This window comes from Macaca nemestrina, chromosome 1, assembly GCF_043159975.1.
Source record: "Macaca nemestrina isolate mMacNem1 chromosome 1, mMacNem.hap1, whole genome shotgun sequence".
Taxonomy (NCBI): domain Eukaryota; kingdom Metazoa; phylum Chordata; class Mammalia; order Primates; family Cercopithecidae; genus Macaca; species Macaca nemestrina.
This window is the reverse complement of record NC_092125.1, coordinates 206,334,588-206,351,711: the sequence shown is the minus strand read 5'-3', so window position 1 is coordinate 206,351,711 and position 17,124 is coordinate 206,334,588. Positions and strand designations below refer to the sequence as shown.

Sequence of the window (17,124 nt, the reverse complement as noted above, 5' to 3'; positions counted from 1 at the left end):
CCTAGATACAATGGGAGTACAGGCATTGGGTAAATACAGCCATTCCAAATGGCTGGTTATTTCCATTTTGTATTGGCCAAAACAAAGGGGCTACAGGCCCCATGCAACTCCGAAATCCAGTGGGGGCAGTCAAATCTTAAAGCTCCAAAATGATCTCCTGTGACTCCATGTCTCACATACAGGTCACACTGATGTAAGAGCTAGGTCCCCATAGTCTTGTGCAGCTCCACTCATGTGGTTTTGCAGGGTACAGTCTACCTCACGGCTGCTTTCATGGGCTGGTGTTAAGTGTATGTGGCTTTTCCAGGTGCACGGTGCAAGCTGTCAGTGGATCTACAATTCTGGGGTCTGGAGGATGGTGGTCCTCTTCTCACAGCTCCATTAGGCAGTGCCCCAGTAGGGACTCTGTGTGGGGGCTCTGACCGCACATTTGCCTTCCGCACTGCCCTAGCAGAGATTCTCCATGAGGGCCCTGCTCCTGCAGCAAACTTCTGCCTGGGCATCTAGGCATTTCCATACATCTTATGAAATCTAAGCAGAGGTTCCCAAATCTCAATTCTTGACTTCTGCACACTTGCAGGTTCAACACCACATGGAAGTTGCCAAGGCTTGAGGCTTGCACCCTCTGAAGCCACAGCTGGAGTGGCTGGGACACAGGACACCAAGTCCCTAGGCTGCACACAGCATGGGGACCCTGGGCCCAGCCCATGAAACCACTATTTCCTCATAGGCCTCCAGGCCTGTGATGGGAGGGGCTGCCACAAATGTCTCTGACATGACCTGGAGACATTTTTCCCATTGTCTTGGTGATTAGCATTTGGCTCCTTGTTACTTACACAAATTTCTGCAGTCAGCTTGAATTTCTCCTCAGAAAATGGGATTTTCTTTTCATTTATTTGTTTATTTATTTTGAGACGGAATTTACTTTTGCTGTCCAGGCTGGAGTGCAATGGCATGATCTCAGCTCCCCGCAACCTCTACCTCCTGGGTTCAAGCAATTCTCCTGACTCAGCCTCCCAAGTAGCTGGGATTACAGGCATGCACCACCATGCCTGGCTAATTTTGTATTTTTAGTAGAGTTGGGGTTTCTCCGTGTTGGTCAAGCTAGTCTTGAACTCCCTACCTCAGGTGATCTACTCACCTTGGCCTCCCAAAGTGCTGGGATTACAGGCACGAGTCACTGTGCCCAGCCTGGATTTTCTTTTCTATTGCATTGTCAGGTTGCAAATTTTCCAAACTTTAATGCATTCCTCAAATTTGGTTTACAGCATTTCCCTTTTGAAACTGAATACCTTTAACAGCACCTAAGTCACCTCAGAAAATGGGATTTTTCTTTTCTATTGAGTTGTCAGGCTGCAAATATTTCAAACTTTAATGCACCCCTTAAATTTTTTTACAGTGTTTCCCTTTTGAAACTGAATGCCTTTAACAGCACCCAAGTCACCTGTTGAATGCTTTGCTGCTTATAAATTTCTTCCACCAGATACCCTAAATCATCTCTCTCAAGTTTAAAGTTTCACAAATCTCTAAGGCAGGGGCAAAATGCCACCAGTCTCTTTAATATAACAAAAGTCACCTTTACTCCAGTTCCCAACAAGTTCCTTATCTCCATTTGAGACCACATCAGCCTGGACCTTATTGTTCATATCACTATCAGCATTTTAGTCAAAGCCATTCAACAAGTCTCTAGGAAGTTCCAAACTTTCCCACATTTTCTTGTCTTCTTCTGAACCTTCCATACTGTTCCAACCTCTGCCTGTTACCCAGTTCCAAAGTAGCTTCCACGTTTTTGGGTATCTTTTCAGCAATACCCCACTCCTGATACCAATTTACTGTATTAGTCCATTTTCATGCTGCTGATAAAGACATACCGAAGACCAGGCAATTTACAAAAGAAAGGTTTAATGGACTTACAGTTCTGCATGGCTGGGGAGGCCTCACAATCATGGTGGAAGGCAAGGAGAACCAAGTCACATCTTACATGGATGGTGCAGGCAAAGAGAGAGCTTGTGTAGAGAAACTCCCATTTTTGAAACCATCAGATCTCGTGAGACCCATTCACTATCATGAGGCCAGCACAGGAAAGACCTGCCCCCATGATTCAATCATCTCACACTAGGTCCCTCCCGCAACATGTGGGAATTATGGGAGCTACAAGATGAGATTTGAGTGGGGACACAGAGCCAAACCATATCACCTAGCTAATTAATTTTTTTATTTTTTGTAGAGACAGGGTCTCGCTTTGTTTCCCAGGCTAATCTCAAACTCCTGGCCTCAAGCAGTCCTCCCACCTTAGCCTTCCAAAGTGCTGGGATTACATGTGTGAGCCACCATGCCTGGCCTTACATTTTTCATACAAGATTGGTGCATAGGTACAGCAATTTGATTGGTTTATGCAGTGTTTCTTTTTGGGAAGGGTGCATTGAAAATTTTTTTTTTTTTTTTTTTTTTGAGACGGAGTCTTGCTCTGTAGCCCGGGCTGGAGTGCAGTGGCCGGATCTCAGCTCACTGCAAGCTCCGCCTCCCGGGTTTACGCCATTCTCCTGCCTCAGCCTCCGGAGTAGCTGGGACTACAGGCGCCCGCCACCTCGCCCGGCTAGTTTTTTGTATTTTTAGTAGAGACGGGGTTTCACGGTGTTAGCCAGGATGGTCTCGATCTCCTGACCTCGTGATCCGCCCGTCTCGGCCTCCCAAAGTGCTGGGATTACAGGCTTGAGCCACCGCGTCCGGCCGCATTGAAAATTTTTTACAGAGGGTGTAATAGTCATGGGTTTTCTGTTATCTGGTCTAAGCAAAGCAGGACAACAACGGGGAAGTTAATCTACAAAAAGGGTCATTCATTAAGAAGGGGTGTGGCTTTTATCCCTGACATCATGTAATTTTCTCTAGTCATTGTACAGAATATGACAAATAAGAAAGCTAGTTAATCTAATATCTGAGAAACAGAAGTAGTAACCATATGTGACTCAGATTAAGGGAGGAGACTACCCCTCATATTGTCTTATGCTCAATTTCTGCCTCCAAAGAAAGAAGAAGTTAAAACTAAAAGGCAGAAATGAAATCCAGAGGCAGACAGCCCAGGGCTGTGCCCTGGGCCTGGTTAAAGATCGACCCCTGACCTAAACGGTTATGTTATCTACAGATTCCAGACATTGTATGGAAAAGCACTGTGAAAATCCCTGTCCTGTTCTGTTCCATTCTGATTGCCGGTGCATGCAGCCCCCAGTCACTTACCCCGTGCTTGCTCAATCCATCACAGCCCTCTCACATGGACCCCCTTAGAGTTGTAAGCCTTTAAAAGGGACTGGAATTGCTCACTTGGGGAGCTCGGTTTTTGGAGACGTGAGTCTTACTGAAGCTCCCGGCAAATAAAGCCCTTCCTTCTTTAACTTGGTGTCTGAGGGATTTTGTCTGCAGCTTGTCCTGCTACTAGATCACAGTCACATCTCTCTCAAAGCTTAAGGTGTCTGTGGGGTTCCAACAAGGTTTACATTTTATTTATTTTCACACTTCTTTGATCAACAGAGCAGCCTTCCAAACAGGATGTTGTCCATTCACCTTGGAACTGCCATCCACAAACCGAGCTGTTTGCTGGCCAGTTGAGAGCCGTTATGGCACACTGTAGAAGCCAGCAGCTCCTCACGCAAACCAGTCCTAGCAGAAAAGGGGGTCCTTTCTTGTATCTCCTCCTGGCAATCCCCAGGTAGCATGCTCCTGTAGAAGCCATTTCCATTTTATTATGGAACTCTTCTGGACACTGTTGTCCCTATTTGAGTGTTTCTGTGGCATCACCTGAGATGGCATTTCAGGTGTCAAGGTCAGTCACATGGGTAGCTTCAGTTGATGTCCCATAACAAGTTAGTAAGTGCCCCTCAGGTGGAAATTGTTTAGTCCAAAATCTCACTAGTCTTTGCTTGCAGTGCTCACAGGATTTTCTCTTCTTCTTCTTCTTCTTCTTCTTTTTTTTTTTTTTTTTTTGAGACAGAGCCTTGCTGTGTTGCCCAGGCTAGAGTGCAGTGGCACCATCTCTGCTCACTGCAACCTCTGCCTCGGGCTCAAGCAATTCTCCTGCCTCAGCCTCCCGAGTAGCTGGAATTACAAGCACCCACCACCACACCTGGCTAATTTTTGAATTTTTAGTAGAGATGGGGTTTTCCCCATGTTGGCCAGGCTGGTTTTGAACTCCTGACCTCAAATGATCCTCCTACCTTGTCCTCCCAAATTGCTGGGATTACAGGCGTGAGCCACCATGCCCAGCCACTCACAGGCTTTTGTTGTAGCCCCAGCTAGTGCTCCGCAAAGAGCTATCAAATGGAGAATTTGTCCCTCTCAGCACTCCTACAGTGTGGGCTTGGGTTTCCATTTAGCATGTCCAACTAAAATTGCCAGAAGGGCGGATTTACGTGCCTTCTGTTTTACAGTTCTAGGTAGTGGGAACAACCCTGTCATATACAATGCCTCTTTCCATAAAACATTTAGGTAAAGGAGACACAAGCACTTTATGTAAAGGCTTTAGGGAAAGCGTGTTTAGACATTCACACTTTCAGAATCCTATTGACCAAGTACGTTTTTTATGTCCCGGGAGCTTCTCTTCTCCACTCCTCCCCAGACCATTTTATTCTCTCTTGGGCAGTAAGTGTTTAGGTCCCTAGCCAGAGGCCAGGCCAGGAGACTCTGGCCCATCTGTCAATCTTACCTTGATTAACCAGTCTGACCATCACCCCAGGCAATTCCAGGTGGGGTTTCTCATTTTAAATCTTTACCTTCCTGCTTTTAAAATTCCTCCAAACTGGAGGAAGTAGAGCAAACTGGTTTTGGGCCTTTAATGTTGAAGACTATCGGAGTATCTCTTTGGTCCACCCAACCTTCAACATGTATTATGACATTTATTTTGGCCAGGTGCGGTGGCTCATGACTGTAATCTCAGCTCTTTGGGAGGCCGAGGCTGGCGGATCACCTGAAGTCAGGAGTTCAAGACCAGCCTGGCCAACATGCCAAAACCCCATCTCTACTAAAAATACAAAATTTAGCCGGGCGTGGTGGCAGGTACTTGTAATCCCAGCTGCTCGGGAGGCTGAGGCAGGAGAATTGCTTGAACCCAGGAGGCAGAGGTTACAGTGAGCCAAGATCGTGCCACTGCACTCCAGCCTGGGTGACGGAGCGAGACTCTGTCTCAAAAAAAAAAAAAAAAAAAAAGACATTTGTTTTCACTGCATTAATTTCCTTTTTTAAAACCTCATTAATTTTTATTTTACTTATACCATTTTTTTTTTTTTTTTTTTTTTTTTTGAGACGGAGTCTTGCTCTGTCACCCAGGCTGGAGTGCAGTGGCCGGATCTCAGCTCACTGCAAGTTCCGCCTCCCGGGTTTACGCCATTCTCCTGCCTCAGCCTCCCGAGTAGCTGGGACTACAGGAGCCCGCCACCGCGCCCGGCTAGTTTTTTTGTATTTTTTTTTTTTTAGTAGAGACGGGGTTTCACCGTGTTAGCCAGGATGGTCTCGATCTCCTGACCTCGTGATCCGCCCGCCTCGGCCTCCCAAAGTGCTGGGATTACAGGCTTGAGCCACCGCGCCCGGCCTACTTATACCATTTCTTAATAACCTACTTATACCATTTCTTAATAACCATCTAAGGATTTCCATCCTACTTGGATGAGTCTCATGATTCTCCCCTTTCTTTTTCCTCTTAGTTTCACCCTTATCAGTGTTCTCTTCTTTCCCTCCCTCTCCTTTTTTCATTCCTTCTCCCTCCTTTCTTCTCCTTCCTTCCTTCCTTCCTTCCTTCCTTCCTTCCTTCCTTCCTTCCTTCCTTCCTTCCTTCCTTCCTTTGCTTCCTTGCTTGCTGGGGGACCTGTTTGTTTATTTACAACAGCATTTTAGGAAAGAGGCAAACATGGCTCTCTCCTTCAACAAACCCCTGCTTTGGTGCCCAAGGAGACAGGGCTGAGGTAGCCCCTGCCTCCCTGCCTGGCCCATGGCTCTGTGGAGCCCTGCACCCTCGGGAGGACAAGGTAGCTCCCCAATGCTGTTAATTCCAAAGCTGTTATTTGCAAGGGATAGAAGGACCTTCTTTCAACACCCAGCATGTGGGTCAATTTTGGGGGAAGCTGGAGAGGACCATGGCCAGATGGTGCCTTTGACCTCCACATGTCTAGTACCCACCAATGGGATCTCCTCCCCAGGGGCTCTGAAATCCTGAAAAGAAAACCAAATGCACTGAATGAGGGTCTTACACTTCCCTTCACAAAAGCCACGACACCCCGGCAGCCCTGGTGTGGGCCGCGTAGGTGCAGCGCTGGTGCTGAGGAGGGGCTGGGACTCACCCTCCCCGCCTGCCATCTGCCCTTTCTATTTTGGCAAACAACAACAAAACCCTGGAAGCGTCAATAAAATGAAGTAAACTTTAGGGAACAGAAAAAACAAAACAGCAGGCTGTGCCCAAAGCCCTCTCTCTGCCATCCCCCTCTCCGAGTCCTCCTAATGAGCTGCTGCTGGTGGCACCCGCATGGCCACAGCACAGGTTTTCCTCACAGAGCCACTGGCCCAGCTGACGGTGACTCTCCCAAGCTCCCTTCATCAGCCACTCTGGCTTCCACGCTGGGAAGGTAGGATGGGTGCAGTCGGGGGAGGCACCCAGGTATTTACAGAGACAGGAGAGAGTGGCACACAGGCAGCATCACCGAGGAAGCCCCACGTACATGCTCAATTCCGGCCAGCGCATGGACAGACGCCCTGCCTAGGGGACACAACAGCACAGCCCACGTAGCCCGAGGCACCCCCAGAGGTGGCAGCTGAGCAAGGATGAGGACCCCAGGGTGGAAATTCCTGGATTTGGAGCTGGGCAAGTTTCTGTCCCCATGGACTGGGCAGCTTTAAGAACCAGGGGAGCTGAGGGCAGGAGGCCCAGGGAGGCTTGGTCAGCTGTCAGGAGCAGCCCAGACCCCATTCCTAGAATGACAGAGGAGGAGGAGGGTCATCATCTGTAAATGCCACCAAGGCAGTGTTGGTTGGCACCCGACATTCTCCAGCACACACGAGCCACTGGTGCCTCTTTAGGCTGTGTCCGTTCACATGGTGGGACCTCCTGCCCATTGGTGGTGGGGGCAGGGTGCATGGCGAGGCCTTCTCCAGGAGCTGCCTGGAAAACAGAGCAGCTCTGACCCCTACTGGCTGACAGTGAGCAGCATGTCTGCTATCACGGAGTCTGAAGGTCCCCGCAGTGTTGGGCAAAAGTTTACATGGAACCCACTGACCAGAATCCATCGACTCCACAGAGGGCAGAAGAGAACCTGCTGACCTCCCAGCTGTCAGCCCCAGAGTCACAGAAGTCACCCCTACTCAACACCAGGACACAGACCCACCGCCCAACCTAAGAAAACAGGAACAACTCCAAGGCCGCCTAGGCCAGGCAGGTGAGAGGAGCTGGGTGGCAGTGGCTGCCAGCTGCAGCTCTGCAGGGTCAACAGAAAGGCAAGACGCAGTGGGGAGGAGGCCAGGAGCCTTGCGGCACATCACAGAGCAGAGGAGGCGGTGCCCACGGCAGGGTGCGGCTAATTCCTCAGGGCAGCCAGCGCCCTTGACAGCTGTTCCTCCAGGCTTCACACGGAGCTCTCAGAGGCAGAGGCAGCCTTGGGCAACTGGCTGAGCTGGTCTAGGACCTCCAGGCCATTCTCCTTGGCGTTTTGCACAATGGGGCTGTCCACCTGCTCCTGAGGCATGGTCAGTGTGGTGGCCGAGCTCATGAAATCCTCCATCACTAACATGTGCATGGCCAGGTTTCACACTTGCTGCTCGAAACTGTCCATCGCTGCAGAGGCCTTCTTCAGCTCCGTGGTGTTCAGGGCCTTGTCTGGGGCTTTGGTTATCTACACCATGTTCTTGGTCACCGCCTTCATGGTCACAGCTGTCTGCACCTCGGGGGCCACTGTGTCCAGGCGGATGTCACGCGGAGCCAGTTCATGCTGCTGTTCTCCTTGCAAATGGTGTTATTGGCGTACACACGGTGTACTCTACGTTTTTCTGCTGAAGGGACTTCTTCACTTTGGCCTGGTTGGCCTAGGAGTGCTTTTCTGCCTTCTTGTCTGGTTTCTCCAGCTGCTTCACCATAAATTTCAACTGGAACAGGGTATCGTCCGTGGCCAGTGTGACAGAAGCACCCCTTGGAAAGGCAGAAGGGACATGAACTCCGGGAGGCATCAGGTGCCAGTGGCACTTGCCTTATTTTTTAATAACCATTTAAAAATGTTTGCCTTCCTGGGAGAAAACCTTTGATTCTCCCCTCTCCCATGACCTATTCTCTTGGTTTATTGCCTCAATGTTTTTATTACCATCTGTAAGACCCAGGAGGGGAAATTGAGGCAGCAAATTTGATAAGGCTTCTCTGACTATAGCTCAATTTTGCAGTAGTAAGGTTACATGAGGTGCCCATGCAAAAAAGGTTGCCTGAACCACAGCATTTTATCATGACCTGGGAAATAGGCATTGTCATGCAGGACTCCTGTTGACTCCAATAGGGATGGCACTGTGTCCTAGAGGCCAAAGAGACCCGGAACCAGTGAATGAGACTTAGAGTTTACTGAGGGGAACTTACACACAGGGACGGTCCAGTGGTGGCAGACTGGATAGGAGAACTGCTACCTTTTATAAAAGGCATACAGTTGGCCGGGCACGGTGGCTCACGCCTGTAATCTCAGCACTTTGAGAGGTCAAGGCGGGCGGATCACGAGGTCAGGAGATTGAGACCATCCTGGCCAACATGGGGAAACCCCGTCTCTACTAAAAATACAAAAAATTAGCCGGGCGTGGTGGCGGGCGCCTGTAGTCCCAGCTGCTCGGGAGGCTGAGGCAGGAGAATGGCGTGAATCCGGGAGGTGGAGCTTGCAATGAGCCAAGATCGCGCCACTGCACTCCAGCCTGGGTGACAGAGCGAGACTCTGTCCCCACCCCCCCCCAAAAAAAGGCATACAGTTGATACAGCATTTTCACTCAGCACCTTCCACCTAGCAACCTCTACCCAGCAACCTCCATTTAATCCACACAAAGGGATTCCATTCCCTGTATGGCCTGTGTTCCAAGGAATGAGCCAGGGGCTCAGATGTCCCTGAAACTCTAGCCACTCCCGGATTCCTTAGCTCAGGACTCTGAACACACATTCTTCTTAGACCCTAGGATCATTCTCAGGGTATGCTTCAGTTAAGTTATTGCTGTCAGGTGCATCTGCCGTACAGGCATCTTCAGTGGTTGAATGCCTGGTCATTGTAAAGCCAGCTCCACATGGCTTGCATATGAAACCGATCAACTGCTTCATCTGGGGTGTTCCATTTGACATTTATAGGGAGTATAGGGACCAAGTGAAAAACTTCTCCTTTGCCCTCTCAAGGATCACTGTAAATTCAACCCACAAAATGCAGATTAACAAAGAAATGTCATACAAATGTATTAATGTGTACATGAGGGAAAATCACAGAGTGATTACCCGACATCCCACTGAGGCCCAAATACTTCTATAGCCTTATTTCAGAGGGGTTGGGGGAGATGGGGAATATAGACAATTCTGCTGAGGGACAATTAATGATTATTAGGAAGAATGAATGGGTGGCGGTGGAGGAATAGAGATTAACTTATAAACGGACTGGGCATAGTGGCTCACACCTGTAATTTTGATACTTTGGGTGATCAAAGCAGGAGGATTGCTTGAGGCTAGGAGTTCAAGACCAGCCTGGGCAACACAGTGAGACCCTATCCGTACAAACACTTTTAAAATTCGCTGGGCTTGGTGGTGCATACCCGTAGTCAGGAGGCTGAGGCAGGAAGATCTCTTGAATCCAGGAGTTTGAGGTTGCAGTGAGCTATGAATGTACCACTGCACTCCAACCTGGGCAACAGAGAGACACCCTGTCTCAAAAACAACAACCACCACAACAACAACAAACTTGTAAATGGTTCTCTTGGAAAGTGAATGAGCCTGAAAGAGATATTATCTTGTGAATGGGTCTGTTCAAGAATGTGCTTACATTCTTGGTCTTCTTTTCTGTGATAGATAATGAAATAACAGGGAGGAGAAGGAAAAACAATTGTTCTCGGAGAGTCCATTCAGTCTTTATGTAGATAGGGGGAAGTCTCTTCTAGTGTCTGTGGATCTCGAAAGACCTTTAATTAAAAATACTCGTTATACCAGAGGGAGCTATATTTTGGGGTGAAGTTCCCTGAGCTCCCTCAGGAGAGTCTCCCTTCTCAGGGTAAACAAATTTTACAGTGGCTTTTATCCAATCTACCGGGCTGGCTGTTCCGTTAGGAATAACCTCCTGTGTGTATGGATCACATGTAGCCACCTGCAATTGTTCTGTAGTGAGCTGTGGATCCTGCATCAACCTCAACATGCTCTTCCATTCTGCAGTATTTAAAATCTAGTTACTCTTGCAATCCATCTTAGTAATGATTCCTCAGGAAGCTGAAGATAGTAATCTACAAAATAGAACAATTCCTTCACATCGTACCCTCTAGTCTCATAGTGACTTGGTTTTGCCCTTCCTCTACATTGACTGTCTTCTTGGTAACCCAGTTCTGAGTTATTTTCTGTTTCCCTGCGTAAGTTTTCCCTTGTGGGCCGGGCGCGGTGGCTCAAGCCTGTAATCCCAGCACTTTGGGAGGCCGAGAGGGGTGGATCACGAGGTCAGCAGATCGAGACCATCCTGGCTAACACGGTGAAACCCCGTCTCTACTAAAAAATACAAAAAACTAGCCGGGCGAGGTGGCGGGAGCCTGTAGTCCCAGCTACTCGGGAGGCTGAGGCAGGAGAATGGCGTAAACCCGGGAGGCGGAGCTTGCAGTGAGCTGAGATCCGGCCACTGCACTCCAGCCTGGGCGACAGAGCGAGACTCTCGTCTCAAAAAAAAAAAAAAAAAAAAAAAGTTTTCCCTTGTGGATCAGTTTGCAGGCTAGTGGCTGAAGCTCAGACTCACTGAAATCTGAACTTGGTTTAGCACCAAGGTCTGACCCAGTACTCTCTTTCAATTTCATTTTAGCTATTATAGTTAACAGTAAACAATAATATTTTTCTTTTTTGCGTATTAGTTTGCATTTCCTTATGCATCCAGTGAATCAGCTCTCCAGGAGTTGGTTTTGTCTCTAAATTCCATTTTATCTTTAGTAACTGAGCACAGCACAGCTGTGGCTGTAAACCATGGGTGACCACATGGCTACTCAGGAATCAAAGATTCCTCACCCCCCACTCTCTCATCCTTTCTCTTCCCAAACGACAACTTTCCATGAGCCCAGGCCATTCTAGCAAATCCCACTTACGTGACACCAACTTTGCCAGGGTGGGGGGAAATGACACTCAATGTGCCTGTTCTATTATCTCACTTAACAACAACAATCAATACAGAAGACTTTTGTGACCAAATTTGTATGTGGAGATTTCCCCATACACCAAGCAGCAGTCACCAGCCGGGTGTCCTCTGATTCAATTCGGACACTATCTATCTAGAGATAGTGTTATCAGAAAGGGGTCCTGATCCAGACCCTGAGGGGTTCTTGTTGGATCTTATGCAAGAAAGAATTTGGGGCAAGTCCACAGAGTAAAGGGAAAGCAAGTTTGTTGAGAAGAAACAAAAGAATGGCAACTCCCTGAGGGCCACTGGGTGGCTATTTTTATAGTTATTTCTTGATCATATGCTAAACAAGGTGTGAGTTATTCATTAGGTTTTTGGGAAAGGGGTGGGGATTTCCCAGAACTGAGGGTTCCTCTTCCTTTTAGACCATATAGGGTAACTTCCAGACATTGCTATGGCATTTGTAAACTGTTATGGCACTGGTAGGAGTGTCTTTTGGCATACTAATGCATTATAATTAACATATAATGAACAGTGAGGACAACCAGAGGTCACTTTCGTTGCCATCTTGGTTTTGGCAGGCTTTGGCCAGCTTCTTTACCGCATCCTGTTTTATCAGTGGGATCAGTGAGGTCTTTGTGACCTGTATCTTGTGTTGACCTCCTCTCTCATCCTGTGACTAAGAATGCCAAACCTCATGGGAAAGTAGCCCAGAAGGTCCCACCCTTATTTTACCTAACCCCTATTCAAGATGGAATTGCTCTTGTTCGAACACTTCTGACATATTTTCCCCCTCCCTTTTACAAGGGAACTGTTAAGCCTAAGGGTTGTAGAGGGTTGTAGATCTATCCTCTGTAACTTCTTCAGGCTGAATAGGGGTGATGATATTTTTGCTTAATTATTAGGGTCTCTTGTATTCGGGGGAGAGAAGAGCTCAGTCAGTTATGGTGAAGGCCATTCATAACTCTTCCAGGTATCACCTTCTGTTCTGACAAAACGTGCTATGTGAAAGATAATTAATGTTCAATTTAAGAAAATGTTGAGTAGCCTTATTTTGCATTTCTACACAGAGTACAACAACAATATATTCCACAGCAGTAAAGGAGATAAGTAAAATTATCCCAGTAAACCGAATAAGAAGACTTTTCATGAACTTGACTATTGTTGGAACCAAGTTGTTAGGGGATCACTAGCTGATTCTAATACATGACCAGAATCAGAATACTGATCTAGATTTTTACATTACCTATTTCCCTCTTTTCTTTTGAGCAGCAGCCAGAGATCAATAGTTGATTTACAGGAATAAGCAGGGTCAGTCTAAATTAAAAAAAAAAAAAAAAAAAAAAAAAACCCTCAAAAACAAGGATGTGATTAGAATCTAGTAAGATGTACAATAGTTTTTGAAATGTAATTTTTTTCTCTCCAGTCCCCATTTTCATTAAAAACAAGTCAAGGTAGGACTGATTTGTTGGCAAAATAAGCTTTAGTCTCATTATGCATGTCCTGATTATTTATATAAAGTACAGTAAGAATAATTATTTGCCATATAGGCTCCTTTTAAAATTGGCTTTGATGGAACTTTATTCCATAAGTAATCTTAGATTAGACTTTTTTTTTTTTTTTTGAGACGGAGTCTCACTCTGTCGCCCAGGCTGGAGTGCAGTGGCCGGATCTCAGCTCACTGCAAGCTCCACCTCCCGGGTTTACGCCATTCTCCTGCCTCAGCCTCCCGAGTAGCTGGGACTACAGGCGCCTGCCACCTCGCCCGGCTAGTTTTTTGTATTTTTTAGTAGAGACAGGGTTTCACTGTGTTAGCCGGGATGGTCTCGATCTCCTGACCTCGTGATCCACCCACCTTGGCCTCCCAAAGTGCTGGGATTACAGGCTTGAGTCACCGCGCCCGGCCAGATTAGACTTTTTAAAGCTTTGAGCCCAGCCATGAATTTGACTGTTTATTCCTGAAAATACCTGTATGAGTTGAGTGAATTTCTCTCCAAGTCTCAAGATAATTTGGGGTTCCTGGGCTTGTCAAAAAGCGACATTCTTTAATTACTACAGATCAGGAACCCTGTACAGGGATTGCATAAACAAGGTATAAGGCTAGTTTTCTCAAGGGGCTTTTCTTTTCTTTTTTTTTTTTTTTTTTAACTCTGTAAGTCAGCTTTGATTCTTTAAAGCTGTCTGTATCTGAAAGCACACCATCTCAGTCAAAGCCTTGGTAAAATAATCAGTGTCTCCAACTGTGTCCTGTTATAAAAGAGAACAGATTCTTATTGCACTTATGCAAATAACTTAACTATAGTGCCATAAGTTAAGAGTACTCACAAATAGTTTCCAAATTCTGGTAAAATCAAGTAGAGAGAAAGAAATATGCTCAAAATTTTGCTCATAGGAGTATATTTTATTCAATTGTTAAAAACTATAGATCACTCAAAAGAAAAGTTTTCTTGACTCTGAAAAAACAGAAAGGATAAGCAATATTTTAAGCAAAACATCATAAAAAGATTATTTTGGTCTTCTATCAGTTTAGTGTATGCAATTAATTCCTGTTTTGCTTGATATTTATAATCATATTAGTTTTCCAAGAAAGTCTTGTAAGTTCCTTCTCTCTATTTTAATGGTACACTTTCCAAAGCTGTCAGAGAGCTGCACTTAAGAGTACTTGTCAGTCCTATAACTGATTATAAACCACCCTTTAAAGAGGATCAAAACAAGACAACAATTGTCTGTGGATGACAAAGTCTTAGGGCAGCCACAATTAAAGACACAGTTAATTAGGAATTTGGGTTACTTCTGTGGCATACAACAATTTTATATAACAATTATAATTATTACTGATAATGTGAAATGTGTCTTATTAGAATTAAAGGGGTTTCCCATAATTTTGGAACACGTACCAATAACATATTTATACAAATACAGCCCAAAGAGGCCGGGCGCGGTGGCTCAAGCCTGTAGTCCCAGCACTTTGGGAGGCCGAGACGGGCGGATCACGAGGTCAGGAGATCGAGACCATCCTGGCTAACACGGTGAAACCCCGTCTCTACTAAAAAAATACAAAAAACTAGCCAGGCGCGGTGGCAGGCGCCTGTAGTCCCAACTGCTCGGGAGGCTGAGGCAGGAGAATGGCGTAAACCCGGGAGGCAGAGCTTGCAGTGAACTGAGATCCGGCCACTGCACTCCAGCCTGGGCGGTAGAGCGAGACTCTGTCTCAAAAAAAAAAAAAAACAAATACAGCCCAAAGAAAGCCAAACACCATTTCACATTTGACAATGCTGTATAATTTTAGTATACCACATAAGGCAAATATGTCATTTTTGAACTTTAGGAGGGCATATATCTAAAGGATTAATCTGATCATAAAAATATATAATTTAGAATTTGATTTTGGAGTTTGTCAAAATATCAAAAGTTTAAAATACTGATAATATAGAATTTCAGGTCACCATAGGCCGTTCATTTAGCCAAAATGATAACTCAAAGATTTTAAAAAATTGAAAACTTTTACTCATTGATAGAGGAAAGATTTTAGCTTTCTAAATAATGTTTTCTCTCCTTTCTTTTTCTTGTAGTTTGCTTAAAAGGCAAACAAAAATCTTTCATTTTTTCAATATTCCATAAAGATCCTGTTCAAGAGAGAAAGCCAAATTTCACCTTTGCATTAGTATACAATTAATAGCAAACCCAATTTTTTTTTTTTCTTTTCTTTTTTTTTTTTTTTGAGATGGAGTCTCACTCTGTCACCCAGGCTGGAGTGCAGTGGCCAGATCTCAGCTCACTGCAAGCTCCGCCTCCCAGGTTTATGCCATTCTCCTGCCTCAGCCTCCCGAGTAGCTGGGACTACAGGCACCCGCCACCGCGCCCGGCTAGTTTTTTGTGTTTTTTTTTTTTTTAGTAGAGACAGGGTTTCACCATGTTAGCCAGGATGGTCTCGATTTCCTGACCTCATGATCCACCCGTCTCGGCCTCCCAAAGTGCCGGGATTACAAGCTTGAGCCAAGGCCCCCAGCCAAGCAAATCCAATTTTAAACAAAACCTTATAGACAAATCTATCCAATCTTAATCAGTTTGACCATAAGGTAAGATTCTCATAAACCTTTTATAATCTTTTATAATTTTCTGTTAAAAAGCAGATCAACAGTGTAAGAAAACCCTGTTGTGCTTTTATTTCAATGTTTGATTTATAGAAAAGCTGAATAATTAAATAATTATTAATTTAATTTTGACCAATAGGTTCACACACAGAATTTTTACAAGATTAATCTTTCACAAACCTTCCATAACTTGGCCAAACCTTCAGCTTTATCCTACCCAACATAAAACAATCCTTTAATCCTCTAAACCAGACCAGACCAAAAATCCCACATTCCCATACCTTCTTATACTTTTTTATCAGAAACATATTCTACTTTCCTTACATACCTTGCATGTAAAACTGTTTCTTCAGTAGTCTTGATTACATGTGTTAGAATGTTAACTCTTAGCAACTTTTATTTTTGGTGAAAAACCTGGTACGTAGGCGATTTTAATTATGTACCAGGTATGGAACCTAGGATACCAGACAAGTGCAGATAAGGTCCAACTCTTTCCAGCATAGCGAGGGGGCATGGCTAACTCCATACATCCCCAGGTCTTACCTAAAATCTAATGGCTCCAAAGTAGGTAAGTTGAACAATTTTCAAAGTCAAAGAAGCAATTTATGACCTTAAAGCATTTAGCAGTACTTGCTTTGGCAGCACAATACTAAAACTGGAACGATACAGAGAAGATTAGCAGGCCCCTGTGCAAGGATGACACACAAATTCATGAAGTATTTTATATTAAAAAAATAAAGCATTTAGCAAACCTAATATCTCACTTGCCTTTTTTAGACCAAACGTCTTAAAACTTGAAGACATTTTAATTTACCAATAACCTTTAAAACTCATTTTTCCAAAATTACTAAAGTCATGTGAACTAAAAGACATTAAAATTGTTATTTTTCTGACAAAATCTTTATTTAAGCATTTATTATTTTTAAGCCAATTAATCAGAGCTCTTTAATATATTTTGGTAGTGAAACATCACACACAACACATAAATACAGATGAACAGACAGAAGATCCAGTAGTTGTAAGAGTTCTTCTTTTTTTTTTTTTGAGACTGAGTCTCACTCTGTTGCCCAGGCTGGAGTGCAATGGCACAGTCTAGGCTCACTGCAACCTCCGCCTCCCGGGTTCAAGTGATTCTCCTGCCTCAGCCTCCCAAGTAGCTGGGACTACAGGCACGTGCCACCACACCTGGCTAAGTTTTGTATTTTTAGTAGAGATGGGGTTTCACCATGTTGGCCCGGCTGGTCTCGAACCCCTAACCTCGTGATCCACCTGCCTCAGCCTCCCAAAGTGCTGGGATTACAGGTATGAGCCACTACACCTGGCCTATGTTATTTTACTCTACTTTATTTTATTTTATTTTTTGGGACTGAGTCTCACTCTGTCACCCAGGCTGGAGTGCAGTAGCACAGTCTCTACTCACTGCAACCTCTGCCTCCCGGGTTCAATTGACTCTCCTGTCTCAGCCTCCTTTGTAGCTGGGATTACAGGCACACACCACCACAGCCAGCTAATTTTGTATTTTTAGTAGAGATGGGGTTTCACTATGTTGGCCAGGCTAGTCTCGAACACCTAACCTCAGGTGATCCACCTGCCTTGGCCTCCCAAAGTACTGAGATTATAGGCATGAGCCACCATGCCCCTCTTCCTTTTAGATCACGTAGGATAACTTCTAGACATTGCCATGGCATTTGTAAACT

At 45.4% G+C, this 17,124-nt stretch overlaps 2 pseudogenes; one reads left to right on the top strand and one right to left on the bottom strand.

Annotated features, from left to right (window-relative positions):
• Nucleotides 1-7,550: 7,550 nt before the first annotated feature.
• Nucleotides 7,551-8,196, bottom strand: LOC105495206 (charged multivesicular body protein 1a pseudogene; annotated as a pseudogene).
• Nucleotides 8,197-16,058: 7,862 nt separating this feature from the next.
• LOC112429087 (U6 spliceosomal RNA) lies at nt 16,059-16,158 on the top strand (annotated as a pseudogene).
• The last annotated feature ends 966 nt before the right edge of the window (nt 16,159-17,124 follow it).